The sequence below is a fragment of the Carlito syrichta genome, unplaced genomic scaffold (assembly GCF_000164805.1).
Source record: "Carlito syrichta isolate Samal-C Ts95f unplaced genomic scaffold, Tarsius_syrichta-2.0.1 Scaffold126382, whole genome shotgun sequence".
In the NCBI taxonomy this organism is placed as follows: domain Eukaryota; kingdom Metazoa; phylum Chordata; class Mammalia; order Primates; family Tarsiidae; genus Carlito; species Carlito syrichta.
This window is the reverse complement of record NW_007070478.1, coordinates 337,777-350,905: the sequence shown is the minus strand read 5'-3', so window position 1 is coordinate 350,905 and position 13,129 is coordinate 337,777. Positions and strand designations below refer to the sequence as shown.

At 40.6% G+C, this 13,129-nt stretch overlaps 1 pseudogene; it reads left to right on the top strand.

Annotated features, from left to right (window-relative positions):
• Positions 1-11,978: 11,978 nt before the first annotated feature.
• On the top strand, positions 11,979-12,457 carry LOC103249986 (annotated as a pseudogene).
• Positions 12,458-13,129: the final 672 nt, after the last annotated feature.

Below are 13,129 nucleotides of genomic sequence, written 5' to 3'. Positions count from 1 at the left end.
GGGACCAGCCCCTCGCGCCGGCTCTCAGCCCTAGGTGAAAGCCAGTCTTGCAGTGACTCCTCTACCGCCCTTCCTTCCTAGCCTTTCTCGCACACTTGAGGTAACACAGAGCAATCTGCAGATGTTAAACCGAGTTCCTTTATGCCCATCCCAACCTGAATAACAGTTTATTTTCCAAGGTTGGGGAAGACCTCTTCTAAAGGCTTTATGGGGGTGTGTGCCTTCACTTGCTGGCTTCTAATCCCCTTCCATCTGACTCTCCCTGAATCTCTCCTTGATCTACCTGCAGTGGAAACCCTCAGGCATCAGAAGAGTCTCATGACTCTCCTTGAGAGACAAGAGAGTTCACAGCTTCTTCTTCTTCTTCTTCTCCGTCTCCTCCTCCTTCTCCTCCTCCTTCTCCTTCTCCTTCTCCTTCTCCTTCTTCTTTTTGAGTTGGATTCTCACTCTTGCCCAGGCTGGAGTACATCTGGTCTCCTCAGCTTGAGCTTCAAGGACTGCCTCTTCCTACCACCTTACTCTCCCCGCCCAATTTTACTGTAGGCCCCTTCTTCTTGTTTGCGGGCTCTCCCAAAGTGCTTCCTGGTCCTGTTCTGCATGCCCCAGCTCCCATGCCTTCTATCCACTGCCTGTCACCACCGGAAGAGAACTGTCCTTGCTTCTCCTTATTCTGAATTTCCTCCTCATCCACAAACCCTTGCTCCAAATTCTTCCTGTGGGAGGGCTTTCCTGACTTATTCTCTCTGACTGATTTCATCTACTTCTCCAATGTGTCTGTCTTCACAGAGTTTCCTCAGCTGGACCCAGATGTGTCCAGATACAAGCAGGAATCAGATTTTGCATCCCCATTTAGCCTTCATGTTTGGTGGAATTTTCTTCCAGGTTAGAATTTCCTTCATTTTTCTGCATCTGGGAGAGTGACCTGCATATATATTCTTAAAAACAAATTCCTTTTCTCTTTTGTGGCCATCAGAATAGCATATAAATCAGGAGACCATAAATGAGCAATCACCATGATTCCAGGTCATGGAATCACCATGACTCCAGCAATCACCATGATTCTTCCTCATCATTCTTGCCACCCCGGCTCTCACCTAGCCTCTCCATAGTCCTGTGGCTGACAAGTTGCAACTTACAGAAATGATCTTGAGTCCATCAGAGACCCAGCACAGCTTGGCAGAAAGGAGAAGAGAGGGAGAGGGCGGAGTAGAGGGGAAAGAGTCATTGCCCTCAGTTTATCAGAGAAGGGGAATCAGCAAGTAGACATCAAAGAAAACACTTAAAGGAGGTTGAAGAAAACAACTTGGAAACCTGGAATCCTGGCTCCTGGGTCTTTGTTTCACCCACTGTTGACTCTCCTGGCAACTGTCTAGGAATATTTCAGAGTCACTTGGGTAGAGCCCGAGAATGAATCAAACGTCTCTTTTCATAGACCCACCAAGCTGGCTGGGAGCTGCCATGGCCATTCTGTTCACTCCCTTGCCCCTAGGCCAGGCCACATCAATTCAGCCTGCCCAGTCAGGGGTATCTCCTGTTTCCAAACCTCACCGGAGACAGATCCTACCCAGCTCTGTCTGCTCTTCCTGCCCCGGTGGTGGTTTTGAGCCTTGGTCATGAATGGCTGAGACGGCTGCATTCCTTGGACGGCCTCTTAGCCCTGCATATTTGTCAAGCGCTCCTGGGGAGGGAGCTCAAGGGGATCTAGAGGCAAAGGCCTGTGTGGGGCTGCCCAGCCATACTCAGTTTTTTCCACTGGGCTTCTCAACTGCATTCTGTCTGTGCTCCAAGGTGGGGTGGTGGTTCCCATTTGAAAGGAGATGAATGCTGGTGTTTGACTTATTGCTGTACCGGGGCCCAGAAGCTGTGGTGGAGAAAACATTTCTTTAATTTGGAAAAAAGAAAAACCCAAACTTAGAATTCCACCTGCCTGTCCGGTCTTCAGCACCACTTCCTCTTCCACCCCACTTTTCTCCTCTCACCTCTCCACATGGGATTGCAGCCGCCAGACAGGCCTCACTGATGGCCCTGTCTCTGCTGGAGTATCCGTTGTCCTGTTGGATGGAATGCTGTCAGGTGATACTGCTCAGTGCTGCAAACACAGGCTCTGAAGGGACCAGGAAGTGGTCTTGGGTGAAGGGGTCACAGCAAATAAGCAGAGTGTTGACCAAAGGCTGAGATTGATGTATTTGTGAAAACAGATACCTCTGTCAAGTTTTCTATATGCCTTTGTTATGGAAAAATTCCATTCCTTCCAGATCACTTCAGCTTTTTCCATTCTGGGGAGTGACTGTGTAGAGTTTGGTGATCAATTCTACAGCTAGTGATGGCAAATAAGAAGTAATGGCCAACACACATGTTGTTTTCTCTGCCGGGACGTACTCCTCAGCCTCAGTCCTAAGCCACAGCTCTGGCCATCACTGGCTTTGCTCCCTTGGATCCTTCGGGTCTTACGTGAGTGCCATCAGGAGCTGCTACTACAGTCCAAGAAGCTACTCCTCTTACACATTATCATTGCGGTAACATGAGAGAGGACCTGGGAGAAAGTGGTCCTCCAGAGACCAAGAGGGGAGGGAACATTAGAAAGGAGAGCCCCAATGGAGTTGGTAAGGATTGAAAAGTTTATGCTGGGCTCGGTGGCTCAGTCTGTAATTCCGCGCCTTTGGGAGGCTGAGGTGAGTGGATTGCCTGAGCCCGCGGGTTCGAGACCCGCCTGGGCAACTTGGCGAGACCTCATCTCTACAATAAATCAAAAAAAAATTAGCTGGGCGTGGTAGCGTGCGCCTGTAGTTCCAGCTACTTGGAAGGCTGGGGCGGAAGGATTGCCGGAGCCTGGGAGCGGCCACTGCACTCCAACCTGGGCAACAGAGTGAGACTCCAACTCAAAAAAAAAAAAAGTTAAGTTTATGATTCAGCAGGAAATCACTAACTTCCTGGAAAGGAATTTCAGGGTTTTGTAAAGTCAGAAACTGGACAACAGAAGTCTGAGGAACAAGTGAGAATGGAGCGCAGACAGTGCATTTAGACAACGTCTCCCAGAAATGATCTGTGAAATAACAAGAGCAAAATGGCAGCCGACTGAAGAGGGGAGAGTGAGGAGGAAAATGGTTTATTTACTTTTTTTTTTTTTTTTTTGAGTTGGAGTCTCACTCTGTCACCCAGACTGGAGTGCAGTGGCCGCTCCCGGCCACCGCAGCCTCGACCTGCTGGGCTCCGGCGATCCTTCCGCCTCAGCCTTCCAAGTAGCCGGAATTACAGGCGCGCGCTACCACGCCCGGCTGATTTTTTTATTTATTGTAGAGATGAGGTCTCGCTGCCCAGGCGGGTCTCGAACCCGCGGGCTCAGGCAATCCACTCACCTCAGCCTCCCAAAGGCACGGGATTACAGGCTGAGCCACCGAGCCCGGCTTATTTACATATTTTTAATATGAAAGTGACCCGAGAAATGTAAAGTCTTGGGCTATTTGGTATTTTGGGTGTTCTCTCTTTGCCATATCCACATCTGCTCCTTATTCTGCTCAGTGCCTGAGAAGCTGACCTTTCTTGACTGTGCTAAGGAATCCCTTGCAGTCTGGCTTTGTTTGGCTTGTCCAATGAGAAGCCCCAGCAGGAGATCAGAGGGTATGAGAAGGAGTTTGGGGTATTTGCTCCATTGGTTCTCTCTTTGCCAAGCTGAGATTTAGGAATGGACCATGTTTCTCTGTCAAAAGCCACAACACCTGCCAGGCAGCAGCCAGCTCTTATAGCACACTGATAGCTCTCTGATAGTCAGTCCTGCTAACTGCTTTCTTCCTCTTTGCTGCTCCAGGCCTAGGAGTGATAATGGCTTCCTGTTGTTGCTACTCTTGGGAGCTTCACCAGCCCTTTCTGATTCCCCTTGGCTCGGATCACTTTCTTGTAGGTAGTCCTTTATTAAACTCTTCTCAATCACACCATTTGAGTACGTCATCTCTTTTTTATTGGAGACCTTACTGGAAAAGGTGAGAGGCAATTGAAGACCCTGAATTTATCAGAAGCCTCCAGAGAATGCCAAGGATATGAAGAGAACACACTAAATTTGCTGTAATAACAAACCTTGAATAGAAATGGGGAAATTTTAGTCAAAATGGTGTTGTTAGTTCACATCTTAAGGCCTTTACTCTGCTTCTGACACATCACAGTGATCAACAAAATACCAGACGTGTAGATGTGACTGAACCTCCAGCCCTGTGGGGCCCCAGGTCAAACAAGCAGACAGAGGCAGCTGCATATTCCATTCTACCACTGTGAAACTGTGTATGAAAAGCTTCATCTCTGCCTTTGCTATCAAGTCATGAAGACACTGAGGGAAAATGCTGCAACCCGAGTCTACGCTTACATAAAACTTCATGTCTAAAAAAGCAGAATGCAGCCCCTGAGCAAAGTTCCGGGTCAAGACACCTGCTGGCTTGGAGGTTACATCTCAGCTATCTTTAATATCATAATAAGGTGGAAACTTCAAATGACCCATATATAATCTGAAGTAGATTCACACAATGTGGACCTGTAAACAAAAATTCCAAAACACATGAGAAATATCAACAATAAAACAAGCACTCAAATGCAAAATAATAAAATATATTCATTTTGGGTGAAATTAAAATGATGGGGCAATCGAAAATACTTTAAAAATAAATCTTTTAGGATTCTCAAAGAGATAAACCATAATAAAAAGAAAAGATAAATCAAGAAACAAAGAAAGCAAAAATTAAACACATATAAGATAATTTTTAAAAAGTAATGATAGCAAATAGTAAAAAATAGTAAATAGCAAAAATAGTAAATAATAGTGATATTTAAAAATATAGCTATTGAAAAAAGTTACTTAATAAGTGGAATTATCTCTAAACTAGATCTTAGGGTCAAATTATAAAAAAGAGAGTAATAATTAATTTTACATGTCAATTTGACTGGGCCTTAAGCTGACCAGATATTTATTAAAACATTATTCTGGATGTTTTCATGTGGATATTTTTGAATGAGATTAACATTTCAATTGAGGCAGAGTAAAATAGAATTCCTTCTTCTGTATGATTGGATCTTATCAAATCAGATAAAGAACTGAATAGAACAAAAAAGTCAACCCTCTCTCAAGTAAGAGGGGATGCTCCAGCAGACTGCCTTCAAACTTTATTTTTTTATTTTTGTTTTTATTTTTTTTTTTTGAGTTGGAGTCTCACTCCGTCGCCCAGGCTGAAGTGCAGTGGCACGCTCCTGGCCACTGCAGCCCTGACCTGCTGGACTCTGGCAATCCTTCTGCCTCAGCCTTCCAAGGAGCTGGAATTACAGGCGCACACTACCATGCCTGGCTAATTGTTTTGATTTTATTGTAGAGATGAGGTCTCGCCAAGTTGCCCAGGCGGGTCTCGAACCCTCAGGCTCAGGCAATCCACTCACCTCAGCCTCCCAAAACGCCGGGTTTACAGGCTGAGCCACCAAACCCAGCACCTTCAAACTTTATCTGAACCATCTGCTCTCCTGGGTCTCAAGCCTTGCTGTCTCACACTGCAAATTTATTCCTGCCGGTCATCATAGTTGTGTGAAACAATTTATTACAATAAATTTATTTCTCTATCTGTACATATCTTATTGGTTCTGTTTCTCTGGAAAACTCCTATTATTATAATAAGAAAATAAGATTCAGAAATATAAACAAAATACAGACAGAAAAAGAAATTATATATACATACAGGTGCAAACATATAATGGGAAGTCAAAGGCATAGAAAATGGATTAAGGGACTCTAATATGCATCTGATTAGCAGTTCTAGAAAAAAAAAATATGCAAAGAATGACATGTGTTTCCAGAATTGAAGTCAGGAGTCTTTTGGTTGAAAGGTCACATACAATGCAAACAGAACAATAAAAATAAAGCTACATCTATACATGCTGTAGTGAAACTGCAGAACATAAAACATAAAAAAATTAAAATCTACCAGAAGGAAAAGATAGCTTATCCACAAAAAAACCCCAATAATATTGGCAAAAGAATTATCTTTAGCCACATTTCCCAGATACAAATTAGTTAATATCTTCATGACAACAAGAAAAAAAAAGTAACTTGGAATTTCATACCCAACTAAATTATTATTTAACTGTGAGAGCAAAATAATGACATATTCAGTTACATAAAGAATAAGAAAATTTACTATGCCGGACCCTTGGATTTAGTTCAAAAAGGAGAAAAATAAATTTAGGAGAAACAATTGGAAGCATGACAGAAATTATTATAATTTCAGTACAATTGAAACTTAATTGCTACTTTCTGTGAAGTGTAGTAATTATCGACTGTGAAAAATAAATAAATGTTGCACTAAAAAGAATGGGGCTAAACCAGATATGGTGGCTCATACCACCATATCTCAGCACTTTAGGAGGCTGAGGTGAGAATATCATTTGAGGCCAGGAGTTTGAGACCAGCCTGGACAACAAGGCAAGATCCTGTCTTTACAAAAAAAGAAAAATTATCTGCACATGGTGGTACATGCCTATAGTTCCAGCTACGTGGGAGGCTGAGGCAAGAGGCTCCTTGAACTCTAGGAGTTCAAGGCTGCAGTGAGCCACAATTGTGCCACCATATTCCAACCTAAGTGACAGAGTGAAATGCTGTTTCCAAAAAATAAATAAACCAATGGGGTTAAAAGTCTATAAATAGCATCAAATAACTCAAAGATTCCTTATAAAATTACCTGAGATTCTGGAGAAAGTAGAAAACCAACATAAAGAAATTAAAAAAAAAAACTTCAGAACATGAATGAAAAATTCTCCAAAGAGATAGACACCTTAATAAAAACAAACAAACAAACAAAAACACTGAAATTTGAGAGATTAAAAAATCATTTAGGGAGGTACAAAATGCAGTGGAAAGGTTTAACAGTCGACGAGAACAAGCAGAAGAAAGATTCTAGAAGTTGAAGACAAGGTTTTAAGTTAACCCAATCAGCTAATGAAAAAGAAAAAAAGAATCAAGGGAATAGAATAAAGTCTCCAAGAAATGTGGGGTTATGTAAAACATCCAAACTGTAAATCATAGGTGTTCCTGAGGAATAAGAGAAAGCAACACTTTTGAAAAACCTATTTGAGGGAATAATGGAGGAAACTTCCCTGGTCTTCATGGAGATTTGAAAATCCAGATACAAGAAGCCCAAAGAACCCCACAAGATTCCTTGTAAAAAGGAAACCCCCAAGACATATAATAATGTGGTTATGAAAAGTTAATGTGAAGAAAATAAATTTAAGAACATTGAGACAAAAGCATCAAATCACTTTCAAAGGTAAGGCTATCAGACTAACAGCAGACTTCTCAGAAGAAACCGGACAAGTGAGAAGGGATTGGGGGCCCATCTTCAACCACCTCAAACAAAATAACAATCAGTCAAGGATTCTGTTTCTTGCAAAACTAAATTTCATAAATGGAGGAGAAATGAAGTCTTTCTTAGAAAAATAAACACTGAGGGAATTTGTCATCACTAGAGTGGCTCTACAAGAAATACTTAAAAGGAGTTCTAAATATGGAAACAAAAAGTAAAAATACACCAGTAGAAAAATGCTGGACATCATAATACTCATAGGTCTTATGGAACACCAACACAATAGATTAAATAAATAAATAAAGCAAGCAGCCAGACAACAACCAGTATGATGAATGACATAGTACATTACATATCGTTATTAACTCTGGACGTAAATGGTCTCTATACCTCCACTAAAAAAATATAAACTGGCAGAATGGATGAAAACATACACACACACACACACACACACACACACACACATACACACACAACTTAAATATCTACTGCCTTCAAGAGACCTAGTTAACATACAAGGACTGTTATAGATTCAAGGCAAATGGGTGGGGAAAGTATCCAATGCAAATGAAAACCAAAAATGAGCAGGAGTAGCCATTCTTATATCATATAAAACAGACCTTCAATTAACAATAGTGAAAAAAAGGATAAAGATGGTAATTATATAAAGAGAAAGGGATCAATCTAACAAGAAGACATAACAATATTAAATATATATGCACTTAACACCAGAGCCTCCAGCATTATAAAACAAATTCTACTAGACCTAAAAACAGACACAGACAACAATACAATAATAATGGGAGACTTCACACTCCACTGACAGCAATAAACAAATCATCAAGGCATAAAGTCAACAAAGAAACATTGGAGTTAAACAGAACCCTAAAGAAAACAGAACAGAACATTCCACCCCAAAACTACAGAAGATACATTTTTCTCATTAGCAGATGGCACATTCTTCATGAGAGATCATTTGATAGGCTACAAATCAAGTCTCAATAAATTCAAAAATCCAAAATCATATCAAGTACTTTCTCAGACCACAGTAGAATAAAACTTGAAATTAACTTCAGAAAGAACTCATAAAACCAAACAAAAACATGGAAGTTAAACAATCTACCCCCAAATAACCCTTGGGTCAGCAATTAAACCAAGATGGAAATTTAAAAGTTTCTCAAAATGAATGACAACAATGAAACAAGTTACCAAAATCTCTGGGACAGCCAAAGTTGTGCTCAGAGGAAAATTGATAGTATTTAAGGCCTACATTAACAAGACTGAAAGATCGCATATCAACAACTTAGTGTCACACCTCAAGGAACTAGAAAAACATGAACAAACCAAACTCAAATCTAGCAGAAGAAAAGAAATAATGAAAATCAGAGTGTAACTAAATGAAAATGAAATTTTAAAAAATGAAAGGATTAATGAAACAAAAAGTTGGTTCTTTGAAATGGTAAACAAAATTGATAGACTTCTAGCTAGATTAATTAAGAAATGAAGACAGAAGATTCAAATTAGTTCAATCAGAAATGAAAATGAAGACATTGCAACTGATATGACTGAAATTCAAAACATCAGCCAAGACTACTATGAACATCTCTGTGTAAACAAACTAGACAATATAAAGGAAATGGCTAAATCTTGGAAATATCCAACTCCTTAACCTTGAATGAGGAAGAAATAGAAACTCTGAACAGACCAATAATGAGTAGCAAAATTGAAACAGTAATTTAAAGTTTCTCAATAAATAAAAGTCCAGGACTTGATGGACTCACAGCCAAGTTCTACCAGTCTTTCAAAGAAGAGCTGGTACCAATTTTACTGAAACTATTCCATAAGATTGAAGAGGAGGGAATTCTCCCTACTTTATCCTACAAAGCCAGTATCACTCTGATACCAAAGGCAGAAAAAGACACAGCAAGAAAACTATAGACCTTATGAACATAGATGTGAAAATTCTCAACAAAATATTAACAAACTGAATGCAACAGCATATAAAAAAAGTAATCCACCATAACCAAGGAGGTTTTATCCCAGGGAAGCAGGGGTGGCTCAACATACACAAGTCAATAAATGTGATCCAGTATATAAAGAATTGAAAACAAAAATCGTATGATCATATCAATAGATGTAGAAAAAGCATTTGATAAAATCCAGCATCCCTTCATGATAAAAACCCTCAGCAAAATAATCATAGAGGAAAATTGCTCAAAATAATTGTCATATATGACAAACAGACAGCCCATGCCATCCTAAGTGGAGAAGATATTTAAGTTGTGTGTGTGTGTGTGTGTGTGTGTGTGTGTGTGTGTGTGTGTGTCCATTCTACCAGTCTATATATTTTTAGTGGGGTATTGAAACCATTCACATTCAGAGTTAATAATAATATGTAATGTCCCCCTCACAACTGGAACAAGGCAAGGATGCCCACTTTTACCATTCCTATTCAACATAGGACTGGAAGTCCTAGCCAGAGTAATCAGGCAAGAGAAAGAAATAAAGGGCATCCAAATTGGAAATGAAGAAATAAAACTATCTCTGAATGCTGACAATATGATCTTATACTTGGAGAACCCTAGAGACTCTTCCAAAAGACTCCTACGCTTGTTAAATGAATTTGGTAAAGTTTTAGGATACAAAATCAGCACACACAAATCAGTAACACTAGTACACACCAATAATGACCAAGCTGGGAATGAAATCAGGAACTCAATTCCATTTACAATAGCAGTCAAAAAGCTAAAATATCTGTAACTATAGTAACCAAGGAGATGACATATTTCCATAAAACACTGAATAAAAACTTGTAGAGGATACAAACAAATGGAGAATCATCCTATGTTCATGGATTGGAAGAAACAATATTGTTAAAATGACCATATTACCCAAAATAATCTACAGATTCAATGCAATCTCTGTCAAGCTACCAATGTCATTTTTCAAAGAATTAGAAAAAATAATCCTTAAATGTATATGGAACAAAATAATCTACAGATTCAATGCAATCTCTGTCAAGCTACCAATGTCATTTTTCAAAGAATTAGAAAAAATAATCCTTAAATGTATATGGAACAACAACAACAATAACAACAAAATAGAGGGACAGAATACCCAAAGCAACCCTAAGCAAAAAGAACAAAGCCGGAGGCATCACATTACCTGACTTCAAATTATGCTACAAGACCATGGTAACCAAAACAGCATGGTACTGGTACAAGAGCAGACACATGGACCAGTGGAACAGAATATAGAATCCAGAAATAAACCCAAATACACACAACCAACTTATCTTTGATAAAGCAGACGAAAACATACACTGGGGAGAAAGGACACCTTATTCAACACATGATATTGGGAAAATAGGATAGAAAGATGAAACTTGATCCCAAACACTCCCCCCATACAAAAATTAACTCAAGATGGATTAAATAATTAAATTTCAGACCTGAAACCTTACAAATACTAGAAGAAAACCTAAGAAAAACTCTTCTGTACATTGACCTAGTCGAATTTATGGCTAAAACTCCAAAAGAAAATGCAACAAAAACAAAAATATATAAGTGGGACTTAATAAACTAAAAAGCTTCTGCACAGAGCAGGAAATAATCAACATAGCAAATAGGCAACTTACAGAATGTGAGAAGATACTTGCAAACTATACATCTGACAAAGGACTACTATCCAAAATCTACAAAGAACTCAAACAAGTCAGCAAGAAAAAAGCAAATAGCCCCATTAAAAAGTGGGCAGATGACATGAACAGACATCTCCCAGAAGAAGATACACAAATGGCCAATGAACATATGAAAAATGCTCATCATCACTAACTGTCAGGAAAATGAAAACCAAAACCACAATGAGATATCACCTCCCACCAGTCAGTATGGCCATTATTAAAAAATAAACAAACAATAGATGTGGACGTGGAGAAAAGGAAACACTTAAACAGTTAGTGGGATTGTAAACTAGTATAACCTCTATGCAATCAGTAAAAAGATTTCTCAAAGAACTAAAAGTGAATTTACAATTTGATCCAGCAATCTCATTACTAACTACCTACCCAAAGGAACAGAGGTTGCTACATAAAAAAGACATCTGTACCCACATGTTTATTGCAGCACAATTCACAGCTGCAAAGGTGTGGAATCAAATTAAATGCCCATCAACCAATTAGTGGATAATAAAAATGTGGTATATGTGTACACTATGGAATACTATTCAGCCATCAAAAAGAATGAAAAAAGTCTTTTGTGGCAACATGGATGGAACTGCAGAGCATCGTCCTAAGCAAACTAACTTGGGAACAGAAAACCAAGCACCTCATCTTTCTTGAATAAACTCAGAAGTGGGAGGGAGGACAGGATTGAAGGATGAAAAAAATCACCTATTGAGTACAATGTACATGGTTGGGGGTGGTGGATACACTTAAAGCCCAGACTTCTTCACCTGCTATGGAATGCAACCATATAACCAAAACCTGTTTGTACCCCCTAAGGCTATTAAAATAAATTTAAAAAATTAAAAAGTTTTACATTTGCTGTGAAAGATCACAGACCTAAATGAAGGGCTAAAACTACATATCTCTTAGAAGAGAGGCATGCTCTTCCGGTCCTAGGCGTTCCAGGAGCTGCGGGTTACCGTGCAGACATGGCCAAGTCCAAGAACCATACCACACACAACCAGTCCCGAAAATGGCACAGAAATGGCATCAAGAAACCCCCATCATAGAGATACGAGTCTCTTAAGGGGCTGGACCCCAAGTTCCTGAGGAACATGTGCTTTACCAAGAAGCACAACAAGAAGGGCCTGAAGAAGATGCAAGTCAACACCGCCAGTGCCATGAGTGCACACGCTGAGGCTACCAAGGCCCTCGTAAAGCCCGAGAAGGTTAAGCCCAAGATCCCAAAGGGTCCTAGCCGCAAGCTTACTCGACTTGCTACATTGCCCACCCCAAGCTTGGGAAGCATATTCGTGCCCGTATTGCCAAGGGCCGCAGCCTCTGCCGGCCAAAGGCCGAGGATCAAACCAAGGCCCCAACCGCAGCTTCACCTGCCACTCCAGCTTCAGTTCCAGCCCCTACTCAGGCTCCCAGAGGTGCCCAGACACCCACAAAAGCTCCAGAGTAGAGGTCTCTGTCTGCCAATGTGTGGACAGAAGGACTGATTTGACCCCCAGGATGCCGTCTGCGTGGGGCTGGTGTCCTCCTGTGCTATTTGTACAAATAAACTTGAGCCTGAGACAGGAAAAGATAAAAAATTAAAATAAGAAGAAGCCAGGCTCGGTGGCTCAGCCTGTAATCCCGCGCCTTTGGGAGGCTGAGGTGAGTGGATTGCCTGAGCCCGCGGGTTCGAGACCCGCCTGGGCAGCGAGACCTCATCTCTACAATAAATAAAAAAATCAGCCGGGCGTGGTAGCGCATGCCTGTAATGCCGGTCACTTGGAAGGTTGAGGCGGAAGGATCGCCGGAGCCCAGCAGGTTGAGGCTGCGGTGGCCGGGAGCAGCCACTGTACTCCAGTCTGGGTGACAGAGTGAGACTCCAACTCAAAAAAAAAAAAAAGACAGTCGCATTTCTATACACCCACAATAAACAAACAGAAACCCAAATAAAAAGTACAATCTCATTCACAATAACCACAGAAAAAGGAAATACTTCATCATCTTCCTAATCACAGACATGAACAACATTTTACAACGAAAACTGAAAAACACTGCTCAAAGAAATCAAAGATGACACAAACAAATGGAAAAATATTCCATGCTCACGGATTGGAAGAATCAACATTGTTAAGATGTCCAT